We start from the raw sequence: 19,853 nt of genomic DNA, 5'->3' as shown, positions 1-19,853 counted from the left end.
TAATCTGCTGTGGTCATGTGAGCCAGTAACCAAGTTTGCTAGGATTGTGTGTTGAGTAGGAGTCAGTCATTCTGAGCGAGAGCTCAAGAATAAACTGCCTGGCAGTATGACAGGGCAGTCCCAAAAGCTAATGCAATCATAGACGGTGTTCAGAATAAGAGATATGATGATCTCAGTGCCCTCTCTTCCCATGTGACTATATGTGGAATAGCGTCTCAGTTTGTTTCCCAACCTCCTTCTCCCCCATTACTGATTTTCTTGCTTTTTAATAATTAAATATTTCACTAAGCAATTTTTTTTAACCTTGTGATCACTTCTTAGTGCATGCCCCTCTCCCCTAGCCTCCTTTTGCAACAAGGAGCTATAGTTAAGGAAAACAAACCAATACATTGGCCAGTCAGTCAATAAACATTTATTAACATGTGCTAAGTGCTGAAGATACAAAGACAGGCAAAAGACTGTCCCTGCCCTCAAGAAGCTTACAATCTAATGGGAGAAGACAGCACATAAAAAGAAGACGGAGGGGGAAGGGGAGTCTGGGAGGAGCACTCTAATATTCACCACCCACCCTCTCTAATCAGAGGCAGGAAAGGACCTAAGGGGAAAGGGGCATTGAGGAAGTTTCAAAATTGATGTGATCTTGCAGGAAGATGAATTTCTGGAGACAATGATGAAGTCCAGAGGAACAACCAAGCGGGACATTGGCCATATCTGATGACATAGGCCTCATTCTGCGCTTGGAAGCCACCATCTCTCTGACTAGAAGAGGTGCCAGTCCTTTGAAGTCAAGACTAATCATTACGTTGGTCCAAGTTCTGTTGTCTTTCTGTATTGTTCTCCTTCACCTTATTACTATCATCGTTTAAATTGTCTCCCTGGTTCTGCTTACTTTCCCCTGTATCTGTTCATATAAGTCTTCCAGAGTTTCTCTAAATTCTTCATAGTTATTGTTTACTGTGGCACAATAAGGACAGGATCATTGATTTCAAATACATCATCATCTAGTCTAACTCTTCCATTTTATAGATGTGTGAACTGAGGCCTAGAAAGTCATTTGCCTAAGGTCACATAGGTAGTAAGTGACTGAGGCAGAATTTGAATGTGGGTCCTCTGACTCTAAAAGGATTGTTCTTTCCACTTTCAGTATTCCATTACATTTACATACCATGGTTTATTCAGCCATTCCTCAACCAATGGTGCATCCACTTTGCTTCCAATTCTTTGCTACCACAAAAAGTGCTGTCAGAAATGTTCTTGTGTGCATGCTTTTCTCTGTTGAGGGGATTCAAAGCTGTTTCCATATGAGGATTAGATGAAGGAACTGGGGATCTTTAGCCTAGAGAGGAGAAGGTTTAGGAGGGGCATGATTATTTCTTTCAAGTATTTGGAGGGTCATCATGTGGAAGAGGTTTTAAACTTGGTCTGCTTGACCCTAAAAGGCACAACCAGAGATAATTAGAAAGATACAGGTATTTGCTTAGTATAAGAAAAGCTATCTAACAATTAGAACTGTCCCAAAGTGAAATGATAGTAGGGGCAGGAAGACCTGAGTTCAACTCCATCCTCAGACATTTACTGTGTGACTCTGGGCAAGTCATTTAACCTTGTTTGCCTCAGTTTCCTTATCTATAAAATGAGCTGGAGAGGGAAATGGTAAACCACTCCAGTATCTTTGCCAAGAAAATCCCAATTGGGGTCACGAAGCATCAGACATGGCTGAAAAACGACAAAACAACAAAAGTGGAATGATCTGCCTCAGGAAATGGTAGAATTCTCATTACTGGGTGACTTCTTATCAAGGATAAGTAGAATTATAGAAAATGTGCTTGTCAGTCTGGACCAAATAACCTTAGAGGTCCCTAAATTCCTAGATTCTGCAATTTAGGGCTTTGACTTTATGACAACTATCTCAAATGCTCAGGGGACTTTTTCCCTCATATCTCTGTTTCAGGATGTTTTCCTATGGGTTGGGGATTACCCAAAGTTTGACTTCTGGACGGGTAGATTACAGCTTGCATTTTTACAGTGCTAATCTTTTTCCAAGATATTTTCAATCTGATCCTCATGATGTCAAGGGTGAGACAGGGAAGTAATTATCCATCCATAAGACTAAGAGCCAGCGTGAGTGGTGATTGCTTAAGACGATATGGCACGTTAGTGATAGAACTGGGGCTGGAATCCGGGTTCCCTACTGCCAATGGTCCCTATCATTCAGCAGTCTGGTTCTCCAGGCCTCCAATCCAGAACCTTTCCGTGCCTTGCTGATTTGTGCATGTTGCTGCTTAGATGACAGAGTCAGATCTCCTATGGCATGCTGTGATCACATTTAATGAATCAAAACATTTATTAGGTGCTTTAGGAGAGTTTATCATCTGGGCAACAAACTGGGATCATGTAAGTCCATAGATTTAGAGCTGGAAAAACCTCAGAGATGATCGAACTCAATGCCCTCATTTTGCAGATAAGGATATTGAAGCCCAGAAAGGTTCAGCAACTTGCTGGACTTTCCACAGGTAGTGACAGAAAGAAGATTCAAACCCATGTCCTCTGGGTTGAAATCCAGTGCTCTCTCCACTATCCCCCTGCCATCCCCCTTCTTTCTGTTCAGAGAACATCGATGTGACTTAGATTTCCCTCCTTTTGAACCCAATTCAATATCCGTCCTTTCTATTATAAACATAACCCGTTTCTGTAGCATTTTAAGGTTCACATTTTCCTCGCAATCACCTTGTTAGGAAGATTACACGATTATTATTGTCCTTGGGCAGAAGAGGAAACTCTAGATCAAAGATTCTACCATAACACACTTCTCATTCCATGTCATTCACCGCCCCTGCCTCCCCCCCACCCACGCCTGGAATGCAGCCTTCTTCATCTCTACCTTCTAGAATCCTTTCCTTCCTTCAGTTATTTGCTCAGTGGCTGCCTTGAAGCCGTCCCTGATCTTGCCTCCTCAGACTACCCTTTGTTATGCTCTTTTATGGAATGTTGTATCCCCTCTCCATCCTGGGAAGAGCATAAGTGAGACCTAGGGCTCTTCTGCTTCTGATTTTGTGTCCCCAGCACTTAACACACAGTGCCTTGCTTAAGAAATTTTTGTCAAATTTGAATTTTGAATGTATATAATGATTTATGGTTTACAAAGCAACTTCCCATAATTGGTTCATTTGATCAGTGGAGAGTTAAGTAAGCCCAGGTATTATCCCCATTTGACAGATGGTAGAACTGAGGTCCAGAGAAGAGAAATAATTTGCTCAAAGTCACACAAAGTTAACAAATGTCGTAGCTGATGCTTGGAAGTGAATTGTTGAAGAAGGTCGTGCCAAATCCGGAAAGTCAACAGCCTTCCTGATGAGCCTTCCTTGCAGCCCCTCAGTCAAAGGACTTTTCCTGGCAGCCACCCAGTTTCCCCTATGCTGATGAAGAGCAGATGGCTGTCCCTTTGACTTCTAATAAACCCCTGTGCACGTACAGACACTTATTGAAAGTCACAGAATATCAGATTTGGACAGGATCTCGCATGCCATCTTGTCCAGCTGGCACCTGCACAAGAATTTTCTGTACCAATTACCTGACAGTAGGTCACTCAGCCTTCTTCAAGACCTCCAGGGTAAGAGAGCCCCCTACCCCCTAAATTAGCCCATTTCACATATACAAAGCTTTAATTGTTAGGAAGTCTTTCCTTACATTGATCTGAAAATCTGCCTGTCCACCCACAGCTTCTGGTTTTCTCTCCTGGGTTCAGGCCAAACAAGTCGACCCTCCCTGCCACAGAATTTTGCAAACTTGAAGACAATTGTCACATTCCCTACTAAGTCTCCTCTTTTCCAGACTGAGCATGCCCAACTCCTTCAGCCCATCTTCATAAGGATGCTCTCCAGCTATGTCCGAAGTTAAGCCCAAATACAGAGGATGGAATCTTATCAGGAGACAAGTGTTCCATCTTCATAGAGAGGAGACTGCTTGTGAATGATGATGGAGATAAAGATTTCCTGCTCAAGTATGGGCTGGATTAAATAAATACCTTTGAGAGCCCCTTCGTGTCTGAGATTCTGTGATTCCTTTGGGTCATGGGGGAGGCAGTATGGCGTAGGTTCTCTAGGGGGCACAGTAGATAAGGAAGCCTGGGTTCAAATCTCATCTCAGATACTGACTAGCTATGCGACCATGGGCAAATCACTTAATCTTTGCCTCAGTTTCTTCATCTGTAAAATGGGGGTGATAGTAGCCCCCACCTCCCTGGGTTGTTGTAAAGATCCAATGAGATAACATTTGTAAAGCTCTAAGCACCTTTTCTGGCACATAGTAGGTGCTATATAAAAGTGTTAGCTATTAGTCGCAGTAAAAAGAATCGACAACTTAGAATCAGAATGCCTGACAGTTCTCGCCCATGGGGTACATGCTTTGTGCTTTGGGGCAAATAACTTACCCTCCCTGGGCCTTCACAAACCCATCTATAAAATGGGGATAACGGTACGATAATACATGTACCACCTATCTTATTGTACGCTTGTAAAGAGAAAGCATTTGGTGAATTTTAAGGGCTGTTTGTGAAGTCGCAATGGCCTTGTTTTCTCTGGGTTTTTCATTCACCACCTCCTCTTCCCGGCTCCTAACTCTTTCACCCTTATTCCCCCAACCTCTAATAATGCTGATGGCTCTGCCTTGGACCCCTTCCAGGGCAGCCTCATCTCTCTTGTTACATAGCCCCAAGCTGGACAAAGGCTCTAATAAGCCATTGACCAGAACCCAGTTTAATGACTTCATTCCTTTGAGGTTGCAGCAACCCAATGCTTCTCTCCAAGTAGCTCACTATTTCCAGACTTAAATGAAGATTCCCCAAATGCCCTTGAGAGAGTTCCCAGCTTCCTGCCTTATGGAGTCAGGGTTAGCCTGCAGGAAAATTGAGAAAGTTTTTCTGCAATGAGAGCCTATCTCTCAAAAAGCACCTATTCCAAGCCCCTTGGCCCCTTAGACCGGCTCATTCACAAAATCACAGAATTTAAGAGTTGGAAGGTACTCTGGCAGCAGATTAGTGAAAGGCATACATGAAAGAAATCCCTACTGTAACATACCTGACAAGTGGTCAGTCAGTCTCTCCTTAACACTTCCAATTAGGAAATCCACTCCATCCTGAAGCAGACCATTCCACGTTTAAACATCTCTAATTGTTAAGAAGCTTACCCTAGCATTAATTTTGCTTCTCTGAAACTTCCAGTGCTCCTACTTCTGCCCTCAAGGGCCCAACAAAACAAGTATAGTCCCTCTTCCATATGATAGCTGTTATGTGCTTGAAGATAGATATCATGTACCCCCTGAGTCTACCAGGATAAGCTGAGTTCCTTCAGACTGACTCCCTTGTAACATGGATTCAAGGCTTTTCGCTATCCTGGTTGACCTCCTTTGGACACTCACCAGGTTCGCAGTGTCTTTCCTAGATCACGTTGCCATGTTGAGTACTATATTCCACATGAGATCTGACAAGGTCAGAGAACATTGTGACTATTGCCTTCATATTCCTGAAAACTGTCCCCAAGATCACATTAGCTATTTTGGCTATCACATAATGCTGCTGACTCATTTGGAACTTGTGATCCAATAAAAAAAAACCTCAGATCTTTTTTAAAACAATGCCTCCTGCATCTTAAACTTGAGAAGATGATGTTTTTTGTGCCCATGTGCAAGACTTTACATTTATCTCAGTTGAATTATATTAGATTCAGCCCAGCGTTTTATCCTGTGATTCTGTCATCCACCAAACTTGGTGTTACTGGCCAATTTGATAAGTGTATTATCTATGCTTTTCTCCAATTCTTTGATAAAAATATTAAACAGCACAGGGCCAAGGACATAGCCGTAGAGTAATCTTCTGGAGACCTCCTGCCATGATGGCCTTGAACCATTAACAACCGTTCTTTGAATCTGGCCATCCAAGTGGTTTTGAATCCATCTTATTGTCTAAATGTTTGTCTAATTTATTGTCTAAATTATACCTCTTCATCTTCCCCACAAGTAATATGAGATCCTTTATCCAAAAAATTTGCTAAAGTCAAGGTAAACTATATTTACAATATTCCCTTCATCTATTAGTTTAATAATCCTACCCAAAAAAAGGAAATGAGGTTAATCTAGCAACAGTAGATCATGAAAGAGATGGTTGGTGAATATTTAGGAAGGGAAGTAGTGATACGAAGAGCTAGCATGACTCTACCAAGAGCGGGTCACGTTGCCAGGGGTGGGGAACCTGTGGCCTCGAGGCCGCATGTGACATTCTAGGTCCTCAGATGCGGCCTTTTGACTGAGCCCAAGTTTTACAGAACAAATCCTTTTATTAAGGGGTTTATTCTGTGAAGTTTGGGTTCAATCGGGGGCTGCACTTGAGGGCCTAGAGTGCCACATGTGGCCTCAAGGTCACAGGTTCCCCACCCCTGGCAACATGACCCACTCTCGGCAGAGTCATGCTAGCTCTTTGTATCACCACTTCCCTTCCTAAATATTCACCAACCATCTCTTTCATGATCCGCTCTACAGCTTCCCAGGAATTGAAGTCAAGCCCCCTGGCCTATATTTGCAGATTCTGTTCTCTTTTCTTTTTTTGAAAATCAGGACAACTTTTGCCCTTTTACAGTATTCTGGTACCTCTCCTATTTTCCATGATCTTTTAAATCTGCTGACAGTGGCTCAGCAATCACAAGGTTCTTTCAGGACCCAAGATATAGTTCATGTGGGCCAGGTGACTTGAATTCAACAAGGGCAGGTGGCCGCCCTCTTACAACCTCTTTACTTATCTGGGGTATCAACTTCTTAGACATTTTTGTTCTACCCTTTCCATTGTGAAGGTTTTTCCCTCCTGCAGAGAAAATAGAAACAAGATTTAAGCTGCTCTACCTTCTCTGTTGTCACTTGTCATCTTTCCACCCCCAAGCTAAGGTCCTTTCCCTTTTATCCTCCTTTTTCTCCCCGCATATCTAAAAAACAAACCTTTTTTGTCGTTCTTAGCTTCCTTCAGCAGCCTCAGCTCATATTGAGCTTTGGCATATCTGACATTATTTTTACAGGACTGTGCCACCCTCTTATTCTCATCCTCTGTTACCTGGCCTTGCTTCCATCTTCTGTGTATTTCTTTTTAAGATCTAAGCTCCCTGTGTGTCTACAACAGTCTCTTCAAAAAAAAAGTACCATTTGTCTTCCTTGATGGAATTGTTCCCCTTCCCTCCTTGAGCATTCCTCTATCCTTCTTGAGGCGGCTTGCTCAATGCATTTTACTCCATAAGATCCTATCTTTCCTCTGAACCCTTTGAAATCTGCTTTCTCAAAATCTAGAGTATATGTCAGCCTATTCCCAATTAACTCACCTTCGCTATCATAAGCTTAGGCTGTTGTGCCCATTGCCTCCCTCCAGAGTTCTCTTCATTCCTACCCTGGCACCCAGATCATTCCTATTACCAAAAAATCAGATCCAGAATTTAATTTCCTTTTGTTGGTTCCTCCACCTTTTGAAGGGTGAAATGATTACTTGCAGAAGTAAATAAGTTATTAGCTGATCTGTTTTGAGCAGATGGAGAACTCCAGTAGATGCCTAGATAATTAAAATCCTCTACTACAGCTTTTTAATGTCAAGCTTGTGATTTATTTCTCAACTCTTATCTCTTTCTTCTTTCTGCCCTGGCTGTCTGTAGTATACTCCAGGGACAATATTCCTGCCTTCATTTTTGCTGTTTTCTCCAACTAATAATTATAGCTATGCAAATAGCATGTATATAGCTTTTTATATGGGCCAAGCCAAATACAATCAGATGAAATTGAGTAGGGATAAAGTCTTACATTTGGGTTCAGAAAAATCAACTTTATGTAGTAGATAATTTTTAAAAGATCTAGAAGTTTTAGTAGATTCTAAGATCAATATAAGCCAGTTGGGTGAGGAAGCAGCTAATAAATTTAATCCAGTCTTAGGCCATGTTAAGAGAGGTCTAACATCTGGAGCTAGAGAGGAGGTACTCTCACTGTACTCTGCGCTGATCAAGACCACACCTGAAGCAGTGGGTTCAATTCTGAGTATCCTCCTTTAGAAAAGCATTTGATAATATGAAGAACATTCAGAGAAGGGCAACCTGAATGGTGAAAGGCCTCAATATCTTGCTATTTGAGGATCGATTGAAGGAACTAGGATTGTTTAGCCTGGAGAAGAAAAGTCACAGGAGACACATGATAGTTATATATTTGAAAAGTTATCAAATAGAAGAAGGGAGAACTACAAGCGGTAGTTATAAGTCACAGAGAGGAAAAGATGTAGCCTGATGTGAGGAAATCTTCCTAACTAAACGTGACCCACAAATGAAATGGGTTGCTTTAGGAGCTAGTGGGAATACTGCTCACTGGATGTTTTGGAGCGAAGGCTGGATGATCATGAGTTGGGAATGTTGTAGGGAGGATTCTTGATTAAGTGTTAGTTGAACCAGATGGTCAACTCAGAGATTCTGTGAGTGTGAATAAGGTGAGCTCTGGGAGGGCAGACTGTCAACCGTCTGCATTTCCTTACTTTCCTATAGTCTTCAGGACAGGTACACAGTAAATACTGGTGGATTCATGGGATCGTTAGATTACAGGCATATTATCGCAAGGTGGCAAAAGAAAAATTGGGGTCATGGAGGGTAGAGTGAGGTGCCTACCTTTGTTCCCCCAAATCAGACCTGTCTAAAAGAACACACAACTAACTCTCTGGTCAAGCCTAGAGCAAGGTTGAGTGCTATTTTCTCCAGAAGAGGTAACAGTAAAGATCATTGGTAACAGCTGTCCTTATTTTTAAAATCATAAAGATCTTTCTGCCCCCAGCACACATTTTCAGAGAAACCTTTTTATTTGGAGACACTGGAGTATGCTTCCAGAATGATTGTACTTTCTGTCAAGGCTGAAATCAACTGCAAAGTGAGCATACCCCATTAAATAGAAGCAGAAAATAAAATTTGTCTAGCTTCACAAAGGCACAGGGGGAATGAACAAGGCAGTTTGGATTTGATCCTGTATCCACAGTCGTTTTCACACTGTTTAAGGGAAGCCTACTCTGTTTGTTGCAAATAGAATCATGGGATGTTAAAGCTGGAAAGGGCCTTAGAATAATAGAACCCTAGTATAGCATACCTGGAAGCATCTCAGAGATCATCAATGTCTCATTTGACAGATTAGGAAACTGAGGCCCAGAATAAATAAGTGACATGGGCAAAGCCACACAGTGTCTTTTTTTTTCTCAGAAGACCTTAGCAAACGCAATTTAAAGGGAATCTGGGGGCAGTTTCTGTGGCCTCTAATCATGGTGGTTTGAAAATCCTAGAATATTAGTGTTCTGTTTACTCCGTCCCTAAGCATTCTGCCACCATAGAATCACAGATTTTAGATTTGGAAGGGACCTCAAAAGCCATTTAGTTTAACTTGTACCTTAACAGCTTTCCCATCTGCAACATCCCCACCAACCAGTCATCCAATCTCCCATTGAACCTTTCAGTACTTTAGTGATTGATTCTATTCTTCAGGGAGTCAACTGTTAAGTTTTTCCATGGTCTTTCCTAAGCTGCCTATTCTCATTCATCTTCCAGAATTATTTCAAAGTTATTTCAAGCATCATACTTCCATCCTTTCTTTATAGCTCTTGTGGAATTTCTGAAGCATGCTGTAGGTTTTTTATGCACCAGCATCCATTATCTCTTCTAGGGACCTAGTTGTTTCTGTTGCCGTGTTATTTTTCTCTTCAGGGATTTCTCACTTTCTTTTACACCGTAGTGTTTAATCATTTGATAGGGTATCACGTATATACATATATATTCATATACACACATACATATGCACACATGTGTGTATGTATGTATATGTATATATACACACAGATGTATGTATGTATGTATATATAATGTCTTGATATTTTCTGTTTTCCTATCCTCTTCTTTCTAAATATGTCCTTCTCTACTCCCTACCCAGAAACCAGCCCTCGTAAAAAATAAAGAAAGAAAATAGAAAACCAGCTTAGCAAAACTAATATATCTGCTCAGTTTGACAGTGTACCACATGCATGATCCTTTACCTCTGCCAAAAAGGAATAGAGGTACATTTTTTGGTTGGTCCCAAGCTGGGACATTATAATTACATAGCATTCAGTTTCATGTTTGTTGTTTTGTTTCTATTTACATTGTTGTAGCTGTGTATAGTATTTTCCTGGTTCTGTTTACTTCACTTTACATCCATCTGTTCATCTAATTTCATGTTTTTCCATATTTTCTTACAGCATAGTAATATTCCATTACATTCATGTACCATAATCTGTCTCGATGCTCTCCAGTTGATTGGCATCTACTTTATTTCTAATTCTTTGCTACCACAAAAAAAAAAACAAAAAATTGCTACTATGAGTCAGATGAGTGAAACAACTGAACAATGAATATTTTGGTGTACATGGAACCTTTTTGACTTTGACTTCCTTTATATTCCTGGCAGTGGAATCTCCTGGTGGAAGGGTATGGACATTTTAGTCAATTTCTCAGCATGAGTCCAAATTATTTTCAAGAATGGTCAGGCCATTTCACAGTCCCACCTATATCTGTGTTCCTGTCTTACCATAGCCCCTCCAAAAATGTTTATTTCCATCTTTTGTCATCACTACCAACTTGCTGAATTTAGGTAATGCCTCTGAGTTGTTTTGCTCTTCATTTCTCTTATTAGTGATTTGTAGCAATCTTTCATATGATTTAATAGTTTGTAATTCTTTTTAATATATTTCATTTCATTAAACATTTCCCAGTTGCATGTAAATTTTTTAATATTCATTTTTAAAATTTTTAAGTTCCAAATTCTCTCCTTCCCTCCCCCACCCCTTGAGTAGGCAAACAATAGATTGATAATACATATAAAGTCATGCAAAACAGATTTCCATATTAGCCATGTTACAAAAGAAAACATACACACAAAAACAAGAAAAATAAAGAAAGTTTAAAAAAAATCCTTCAATCTCTTCATCAGTTCTCTCTCTGGAGTTGGATAGCGTTTTTTTGTCATGACATTTTCAGCATTTTCACCTTTGGAATTATCTTGAATCATTGTCTTGATCAAATTACCAAAGTCGTACAACTGTTACTATGTACAGTGCACTTCTCTGGATCAGTTCATATAAGTCTTCCCAGGTTTTTCTGAAACCCACCCCCATCATCATTTCTTATAGCAAATAGTGTTTTCCATCATACTCATATACCACAGTTTTAGCCAGTCCCCAGTTGATGGGCATTCCCTCAATTTCCAATACTTTGTCACCACAATAAGAGCTGCTATGAACATTTTTGTTCAAATTGGTCCTTTTATCTTTTTTAAAAATATCTTTGGGGTACAAACCTAGTAGTGATATTGCTGGGTCAAAGGGTACATACAGCTTTATAGCCCTTTAGGTATAGTTCCAAATTGCTCTTCAGAATGACTGGACCAGTTCACAACTCCTCCAATAGTGCATTAGTGTCCCAATTTTTTCACAATCCTTCCAGCATTTGTCATTTTCCTTTTCTGTCATGTTAGCCAATCTGATAGGTGGGAGGTGATATTTCAAAGTTGTTTTAATTTGCATTTCTTTAATCAGTAGTAGTTTCGAGCATTTTTCATGTGATTACAGGTAGCTTTGATTTCTTCTTTTAAAAACAGTCTGTTCATATTCTTTGACCATTTATCAGTTGGGAAATGACTTAAATTTTAATAAATTTGGCTCAGTTTGCTATATATTTGTGAAATGAGATCTTTATCAGAGAAACTTACTCTAAATTTTTCCCTATCTTATTGCTTTCCTTCTAATTTTGACTGTATTAGTTTTGTTTGTTCAAAACCTTTTTCATTTAGTGTAATCAGAATTATCCATTTTACTTCCTGTGTTGCTCTTGATATCTTGTTTAGTCATAAACTCTTCCCTTATCCATAGATCAGTAGATAAGAATATATTAGGTATATTTTCCTATGCTCCTCTAATTTACTTATAATATCACCCATTGTGTCTAAATCATTGGTCTGTTTTGACCTTATCATGGCATGCAATGTGAGATCTTGGTTTTTGCCTAGTTTCTTTCAAACTGTTTTCTAGTTTTCCCACACAATTTTTGTGAGATGGTGAGTTCTTACTCAAAAGGTTGGATCTTTGGGCTTATCAAACACTAGATTACTATGGTCCTTTACTACTACGTACTGTATCCCCAATCTATTCCACTCTATTTCTTAGCCAGTACTAGAATGTTTTCATGATTACCACTTTGTAATGTAGTTTAAAATCTAGTACTGCTAGGCTACCTTCCTTCACATTTGTTTCACATTGATTTTTTGATATTTTTGAGCTTTTGTTCTCTCAGGTGACTTTTGATACTATTTTTTCTGTTTCTATAAAATAATTCTTTGGTAGTTGGATTCGTATAGGTTTATATAGGTTTATAGCTATTTATTTCTATCCTTTGACCCATTATACTTTGGGAAATTACTCTTGGTCTCATTGATTTTCGTTTGCTATGTATTTTGAATATCAGATCCTTATCAGAGATATTTGATGCATGGGGTTTTTCCCCAAATTGGTAATGTCAGTTTCACATGCATTTCAATTTCACATAATCAGTCAATCAATTAATATTTATTAAGTCCCTACTTTGTTCTAGGCACTGTGCTAAGCCCTAGGGATAAAAAAAGGAAGAAAAAAAGAGGCAAGAGACAGTCCCTACCTTCATAGACAAAATTATCTATTTTATTTTTTGTGGTTTATAACTTCCCTCCCTTATTTGGTTTAGAGCTCTCTCCCCTTAGCCATAGCTATGGAAGGTACCCGATTTGGTTCTCTTCTAATTAAAAAAAAATTGTGACCAATGTTTAATTCAAGTTGCGTATTCATTTTGAACTTATTTTGATAATATTGTGTAAGATGTCAGTCACAACCTCATTACTGCCAAACTGCTTTTGAATTTTCCAAGCAGTCTTTGTCAAATACAAAGTTCTTCCTGTGTTGTTTTCACTCTTAGTTTTGCCTGTGAGGGCTTCTTTCCTTTTCCCTCTTGATTTGGTCGTGCATTGTTTTTTGTTGTGGTTTTGAGAGGATGAAGGAGAATTAGGTTTAGTTACGACTTATGATTTGTTCACTGTCTTGTCAGAACTTTTAGAACACCTTTGCCCCTCCCACCTCCAGTGAGGGAGAACCTAGTGCCCCTCTTGAGATAGCCCATTCTATCCTGGGATAGCTCTACCAGGGAATATCTCCCTTATAATTAACCAACACCAACTCTATCATCCACCTATTATCCTCATTCTGGTCTCTTGGATCAAATCAAACAAGATCAATCCTCTTCCAAATGGCAACCCTTCAGGTACTTAAAAAGAACTCTCATGTCCAGCTCCATCCCTTGTTCCCCCATTAATCATCTCCTCTGCTCTGTGAGAGCTCCTCATAGCTCCTATAGGTGCTCAGGCACATTGTTATCACTGTCATTGAACAATCACTTTAAGAAATGATTTCATTATGAAGAAATTCCTCAACTGGAGTTAGCAGCATGGTAAAAAGCATTTGGGTATAAGAATCACCATAGACAGACATTGTGGTGGTAATGTTCTAGAGACCCACCTGACAAGAAGGAGAACTGAGATGATGAAATCCTGAGAAGCTGGGATAGGAACAACGTGTGGGAGATTTAATTACACAGACATATGTACTACTTTTCTGTCTGTCAAGAGTAGAGTGATTATCTTAATCTGATTGTCTAATCATTATCTCCATCTAGGTAGGGCCAGATCTCACAGCTGTACTCCAGGTGAAGATGTCACCTGCCCTCTCAAAAGTTCCAGCAGACCCTAGAAATGCCACACTCCCCATGTCCTGACCTACCTTCTACTGTTACTTCCAGCACTCCAGAGTCAGGAGATGAAGCTGTTTTAAAAACAGTCTTTCCCTTTCTCATAGACAAGGTTGTCCTTGTGCTGGTGTAGGAATAGTCCTTCTGAACTTGGAGCAGTCAGTTAACATATTCTCATCAAGATACATTCTTGTTTTTCTCATTTTCCCCTTGTCTCCAAGGAGGTGACCCCTGGCATCTGGATTAGGATTTGACTGAAGCATTGAATTAGAATCATAGCCTTTTCATTTTAGAACTGAAAGGAGCCTTAGTGAGAATTTATTCCAGCTGTTCATTTTACAGATGTGAAAAAGGAGACCCAGAGACAGGAAGAAGGGATGTTTATGTATCATAACCACTAACATTTCTGTGCGATGCAGTTGGTATGATGGGTAGAGGGCTGCTCTTGGAGTTTACAAGACCTGGGTTCAATCTCTGCCTCTGACATATTCTGACATATACATATACATCACATATGTAATCAAGGAAAAGTCACTTAACCTTTCATAGCTCCAGCTGATATTCTAAGACTCTTAAGTTATAAATGAGCAGCCAATCTGCGTCAGTGGAGGGAGTTTTCCACACTGGGGGTTCTCCATACTAATGAAATCCCAGTTGCAGGGAGAGGAAATGATTCTCTAGTACTTTAAAGCTTATAAACCACTTTCTTTTCAAGAAACCCACAAAATAGTACAGGTGCTATTACTTTCATTTAATGGATGAGAATCTTGTGCCTTAGAAGGGAAGTGATTTGCTCAGATTCATGTAGCTGTATCAGTAAAAGCACTCAAAAGGAGGACTCTAAATCATTTAAGGAAGTCAACAATTCATCAGTTACTCTACTTGTGACAGAAAGAAAAGTCATATGTATGTCTGTGTAATTAAATCTCCCATGCCCTGTTCCCATCCCACCTTCTCAAGATTTCATCATCTAAGTTCTCCTTCTTGTCAGGTAGGTCTGTAGTACATTACCAGCTTACTGGTTGTCTACAGTGATTCTTATATCCAAATGCTTTCCACCACGCTACTACCTCTAGTTAAGGGATTTCTTCAAGTGAAAACCATTTCTTAATGTCTAGTTGTTTTCCTTTATCTACTTTGTTTAATTCTTTTCTTTTGAATAAATAATATCTTTATCGAGTCATATTCCAGTGATGAAGAACTTTCCATAAAATCTCGGGGGTCAATGTTAACACCTTATGTTAAAATTGCTTGTTCACCTTACTCACTTTAGTTCATTTCAGCAAATTCCTTTGTGCTGGGAATAAAAAGACAAAAATCAAACTTTTACTTTGCCCCCTAGGTTATATCTAGGAGAAATGGGTAGAAATTGCAGAATTTAGGAAGAAAGTTTCTAATAATTGGAGGTATCCCAAAATGGAATGGTCTGCTTTGGGAGGCAGTGGATTCCCCCTCACCGAAGGTCTTCAAGCAAGAGCAAGATGGCCTCTTGTTGGAGATGATGTAGAAAAGATTTTGTTCAGGTATTGGGTCTGGTTGGTCTTTGATTCTCTTCCAAATCTGACCAAATAAAGGCAGCTAGGTGGAACAATAGATAAATCAAAAAGACCCGAATTCAAATCCTGCCTCAGGCACTTAATAGCTGTGTGACTCTGGGCAAATCACTTACCCTTGGCTTGCCCCAGTTCCCTGGCTTGTGAAAATCAGTGATCTTCATATGTAAAGCGGTGTTAATAATAGTATCCACCTCCCAGGGTTATTGTAAGGATAACATGAGATAATGTTTGTAAAGCGCCTTGTAAACCCTAATTCGATATGTAAATTCCAGCTGCTGCTGCTGCTGCTCCTTTGTTACTGGTGTTGTTCCCTGATTGTAACTAAGAGAGGGCAAGGATTGGGAATCCTTAAGGAAAGTGTTGTCTTTCCAAGTCTGGGTCCCAGACTCTGGGAGAAGGACTGCTAGGGTCCCTTCCCCCAAACTATAAAATAGTCGATTCTGCAGAGCCAGGGCCCTCTGTCCTCAAATCTCAGAAATCTGATTCTGTGCCTGCGTCGTCTCCACCTCACTGGGCTGAATAATGAAGTGTCATTTTGAGAATTTGCTAATTAGACTCTGGTATCCTACAGCTGGCCCTGCTGTTAACATGCTGTTGCATTTCTCAATGTTGCCTCCTGAATAATTTGGGTTCCCATGAGATTAAATCTCTCCCTGGGTCATTCTTTCTTTTGAATCTTCAAAGCCAGTGACATCCCAGAAATAAAAATTTTCTTCAGACTTCTCAATGAATTCCAGAAATATGGGAGAGCCCCAGGTGATGGAGCTAGAATTATTAGCAGGGGGCAGGCTGTCCTTGTGTTCTGATGCTCATCTTCCGAAGGAGCTGGCCTACAGGAGAACTCCGCAGGTTCCTTTTTCTGTTTCTCACCTTTGTCATTGATTTCAGGGAGGGCTCTTGCTGATATGACAGTGTCAATAGTTCCTGAACTGGCAGTAGCTCGTTAAGGACCACAAGTATCGTGGAGGGCGGTGAGGTCATGGATTTGGGTCCACTGTGACTGTTGGATGCTGAAACCTTTAATTTCACAAGATTTGATCATCCTTCGCAGTAAAAAATAAAAAGCTCACCCAAAGATATCTTTACCACTAGCTCACTACCCTGCCTGGGAAGAATCTAATTACAGAGAATGTCAGAGCAGGAAGGCACCACCTAGAATCATAGTACAGAACTCCAGAGCTGAAAGACACTTTTCAGATAATCTAGACCTTTACTAGCTAGATGTCCCTGGGCAGGTCACTTGTCCTCTCTCAGCCTCAGTTTCCTCACCTGTAAAATGAAGCTAGGAAGAGGATAAGAAGACCCAGAGAAGAGGAAAGATAAGCAACATAGCTGCAAATGAGACCCGAGCCAGAGAGCCACAGAATTTCGGAGCTGGAGGGAATGCGGAGGCCATCTAGATTTTTATCCTAGATTTGAGGAGAGCAGGCTTGGATAAAGGAGATATAGGGTCCTGTGGAATAAAATTCCATTGGGACCCTTGGTCTTACTACCATCTTGTTCCATTTCCACTCTGCCAACGGGACCAAATGAAGGAGGAAGCTAACATACAGACTGAAATTCAAGAGGAGAAAGATGAGGGGGGCCCAGGTAACCTGACTATGTTGACCACAGAGGCCACAAGAGCAGAAATAGGAGATGAAAGACTCCCAGTCATACTTGGCAAAGATATCTCTCAGTGAAGGATTATACCAGCTCTGTCCCAACGTTATCTAGAACTTGTATCTCTAACATCCATGGTGGCACAGAGGATAGAGCACCTAGAGTCAGGAAATCTCTTCCTAAGTTCAAATCTGGCCTTAGACACTTACTATATGTGTGTGACCCTGGGCAAGTCCCTTAACCCGGCTTGCCTCAGTTTCCCCACCTGTAAAATGGGATGGAGTACCACTCCAGTGTCTTTGCCAAGAAAACCCCAAGTTGGGTCACAAAGAGTTAGACATGACTGAAAATGATTGAACAACAACAAACCCAAACATCACTTAACTACTCCATGACTGTGGACATTCCATCTTTATTTTTTTTTATTTTATTTTTTAAATGCAATTTATTTATTTAACATATTTGGTTTTCAACATTGATTTTCACAACAGTTTTAATTACAAATTTTCTCCCCATTTCTGCCCTCCCCCCCCCACTCCAAGATGGCTTATATTCTGGTTGCCCTGTTCCCCAGTCAGCCCTCCCCTCTATCACCCCCCTCCCCTCTCATCCCCTTTTCCCTTCCTTTCTTGTAGGGCAAGATAAATTTCTATGCCCCATTGCCTGTGTATCTTATTTTTTAGTTGCATACAAAAACTTTTTTTGTTTTTGAACATCTGATTTTAAAACTTTGAGTTCCAAATTCCCTTCCCTCTTCCCTTCCCACCCACCCTCCATAAGAAGTTGAGCAATTCAACCTAGGCCACACATGTATTATTATGTATAACCCTTCCACAATACTCATGTTGTGAAAGGCTAACTACATTTTGCTCCTTCCCAACCCATCCCGCTTTATTGAATTTTCTCCCTTGACCCTGTCCCCTTTCCAAAGTGTTTGTTTTGATTACCTCCACCCCCATCTGCCCTCCACTCCATCATCCCCCCGCCTTTTATTTTTTTTTATCTTCCTCCCTCTTCTTTCCTGTGGCGTAAGATACCCAACTGAGTATGTATGGTATTCCCCCTCAGGCCAAATCTGATGAGAGCAAGGTTCACTCATTCCCCCCTCACCTGCCCTCTCCCCTCCTCCCATAGAACTGCTTCCTCTTGCCACCTTTATGCGAGATAATCCACCCCATTCTATCTCTCCCTATCTCCCTCTCTCAGTATGTTACTCTCTCATCCCTTAATTTCATTTTATTTCTTTTAGCTATCTTCCCTTCATCCTCAACTCACCCTGTGTCTGCTCTCTCTCTTTTACACATATATACATATGCACATACATACACATACATACATATACACATAGATACATACATACATACACATTCACTTATATATATACATAAACATATATATATGCATATATATATGCATATATACACATATATATGCATATTCCCTTCAACTACCCTAATACTGAGGTCTCATGAATCATACTCATCATCTTTCCATGTAGGAATGTAAACAAAACAGTTCAACTTTAGTAAGTCCCTTGCAATTTCCGTTTCTTGATTACCTTTTCATGCTTCTCTTGATTCTTGTGTTTGAAAGTCAAATTTTCTATTCAGTTCTGGTCTTTTCACTGAGAAAGCTTGAAAGTCCTCTATTTTATTGAAAGTCCATATTTTGCCTTGGAACATGATACTCAGTTTTGCTGGGTAGGTGATTCTAGGTTTTAATCCTAGCTCCATTGACCTCCGGAATATCCCATTCCAAGCCCTTCGATCTCTTAATGTAGAAGCTGCCAGATCTTGGGTTATTCTGATTGGGTTTCCACAATACTCAAATTGTTTCTTTCTGGCTGCTTGCAATATTTTCTCCTTGATCTGGGAGCTCTGGAATTTGGCAACAATATTCCTAGGAGATTTCTTTTTGGGATCTATTTGAGGAGGCGATCGATGGATTCTTTCAATTTCTATTTTGCCCTGTGGCTCTAGAATATCAGGGCAGTTCTCCTTGATAATTTCCTGAAAGATGGTATCTAGGCTCTTTTTTTGATCATGGCTTTCAGGTAGTCCAATAATTTTTAAATTATCTCTCCTGGATCTATTTTCCAGGTCAGTGGTTTTTCCAAGGAGATATTTCACATTGTCTTCCATTTTTTCATTCCTCTGGTTCTGTTTTATAATATCCTGATTTCTCATAAAGTCACTAGCTTCCACTTGCTCCAATCTCATTTTTAAAGTAGTATTTTCTTCAGTGGTCTTTTGGACCTCCTTTTCCATTTGGCTAATTCTGCCTTTCAAGGCATTCTTCTCCTCATTGGCTTTTTGGAGCTCTTTTGCCATTTGAGTTAGTCTATTTTTTAAGGTGTTGTTTTCTTCAGTGTATTTTTCAGTATTTTTTTGGGTCTCCTTTAGCAAGTCATTGACTTGTTTTTCATGGTTTTCTCGCATCCTTCTTATTTCTCTTCCCAATTTTTCCTCTACTTCTCTAACTTGCTTTTCCAAATCCTTTTTGAGTTCTTCTATGGCCTGGGGCCAGTTCATGTTTTTCTTGGAGGCTTTGGTTGTAGGCTCTATGACTTTGTTGTCTTCTTTAGGCTGTATGTTTTGGTCTTCTTTGTCACCAAAGAAAGAATCCAAAGTCTGAGACTGAATCTGGGCGCGTTTTCGCTGCCTGGCCATATTCCCAACCAACTAACTTGACTCTTGAGTTTTTCAGTGGGGTATGACTGCTTGTAGATTACAGAGTTCTATGTTCTACGTTTTGGGGGGGAGGTGCCAGCTCTGTCAGAGCCGCACTCCTCCTTCCCCAAGGACCCCCAGTCCAGACTGGGCTCAGATCTTCGGCAGGCTGTGCACCCCTGCTG

The sequence above is a fragment of the Trichosurus vulpecula genome, chromosome 3, assembly GCF_011100635.1.
Source record: "Trichosurus vulpecula isolate mTriVul1 chromosome 3, mTriVul1.pri, whole genome shotgun sequence".
NCBI lineage: Eukaryota > Metazoa > Chordata > Mammalia > Diprotodontia > Phalangeridae > Trichosurus > Trichosurus vulpecula.
This window is presented reverse-complemented; position numbering follows the sequence as displayed.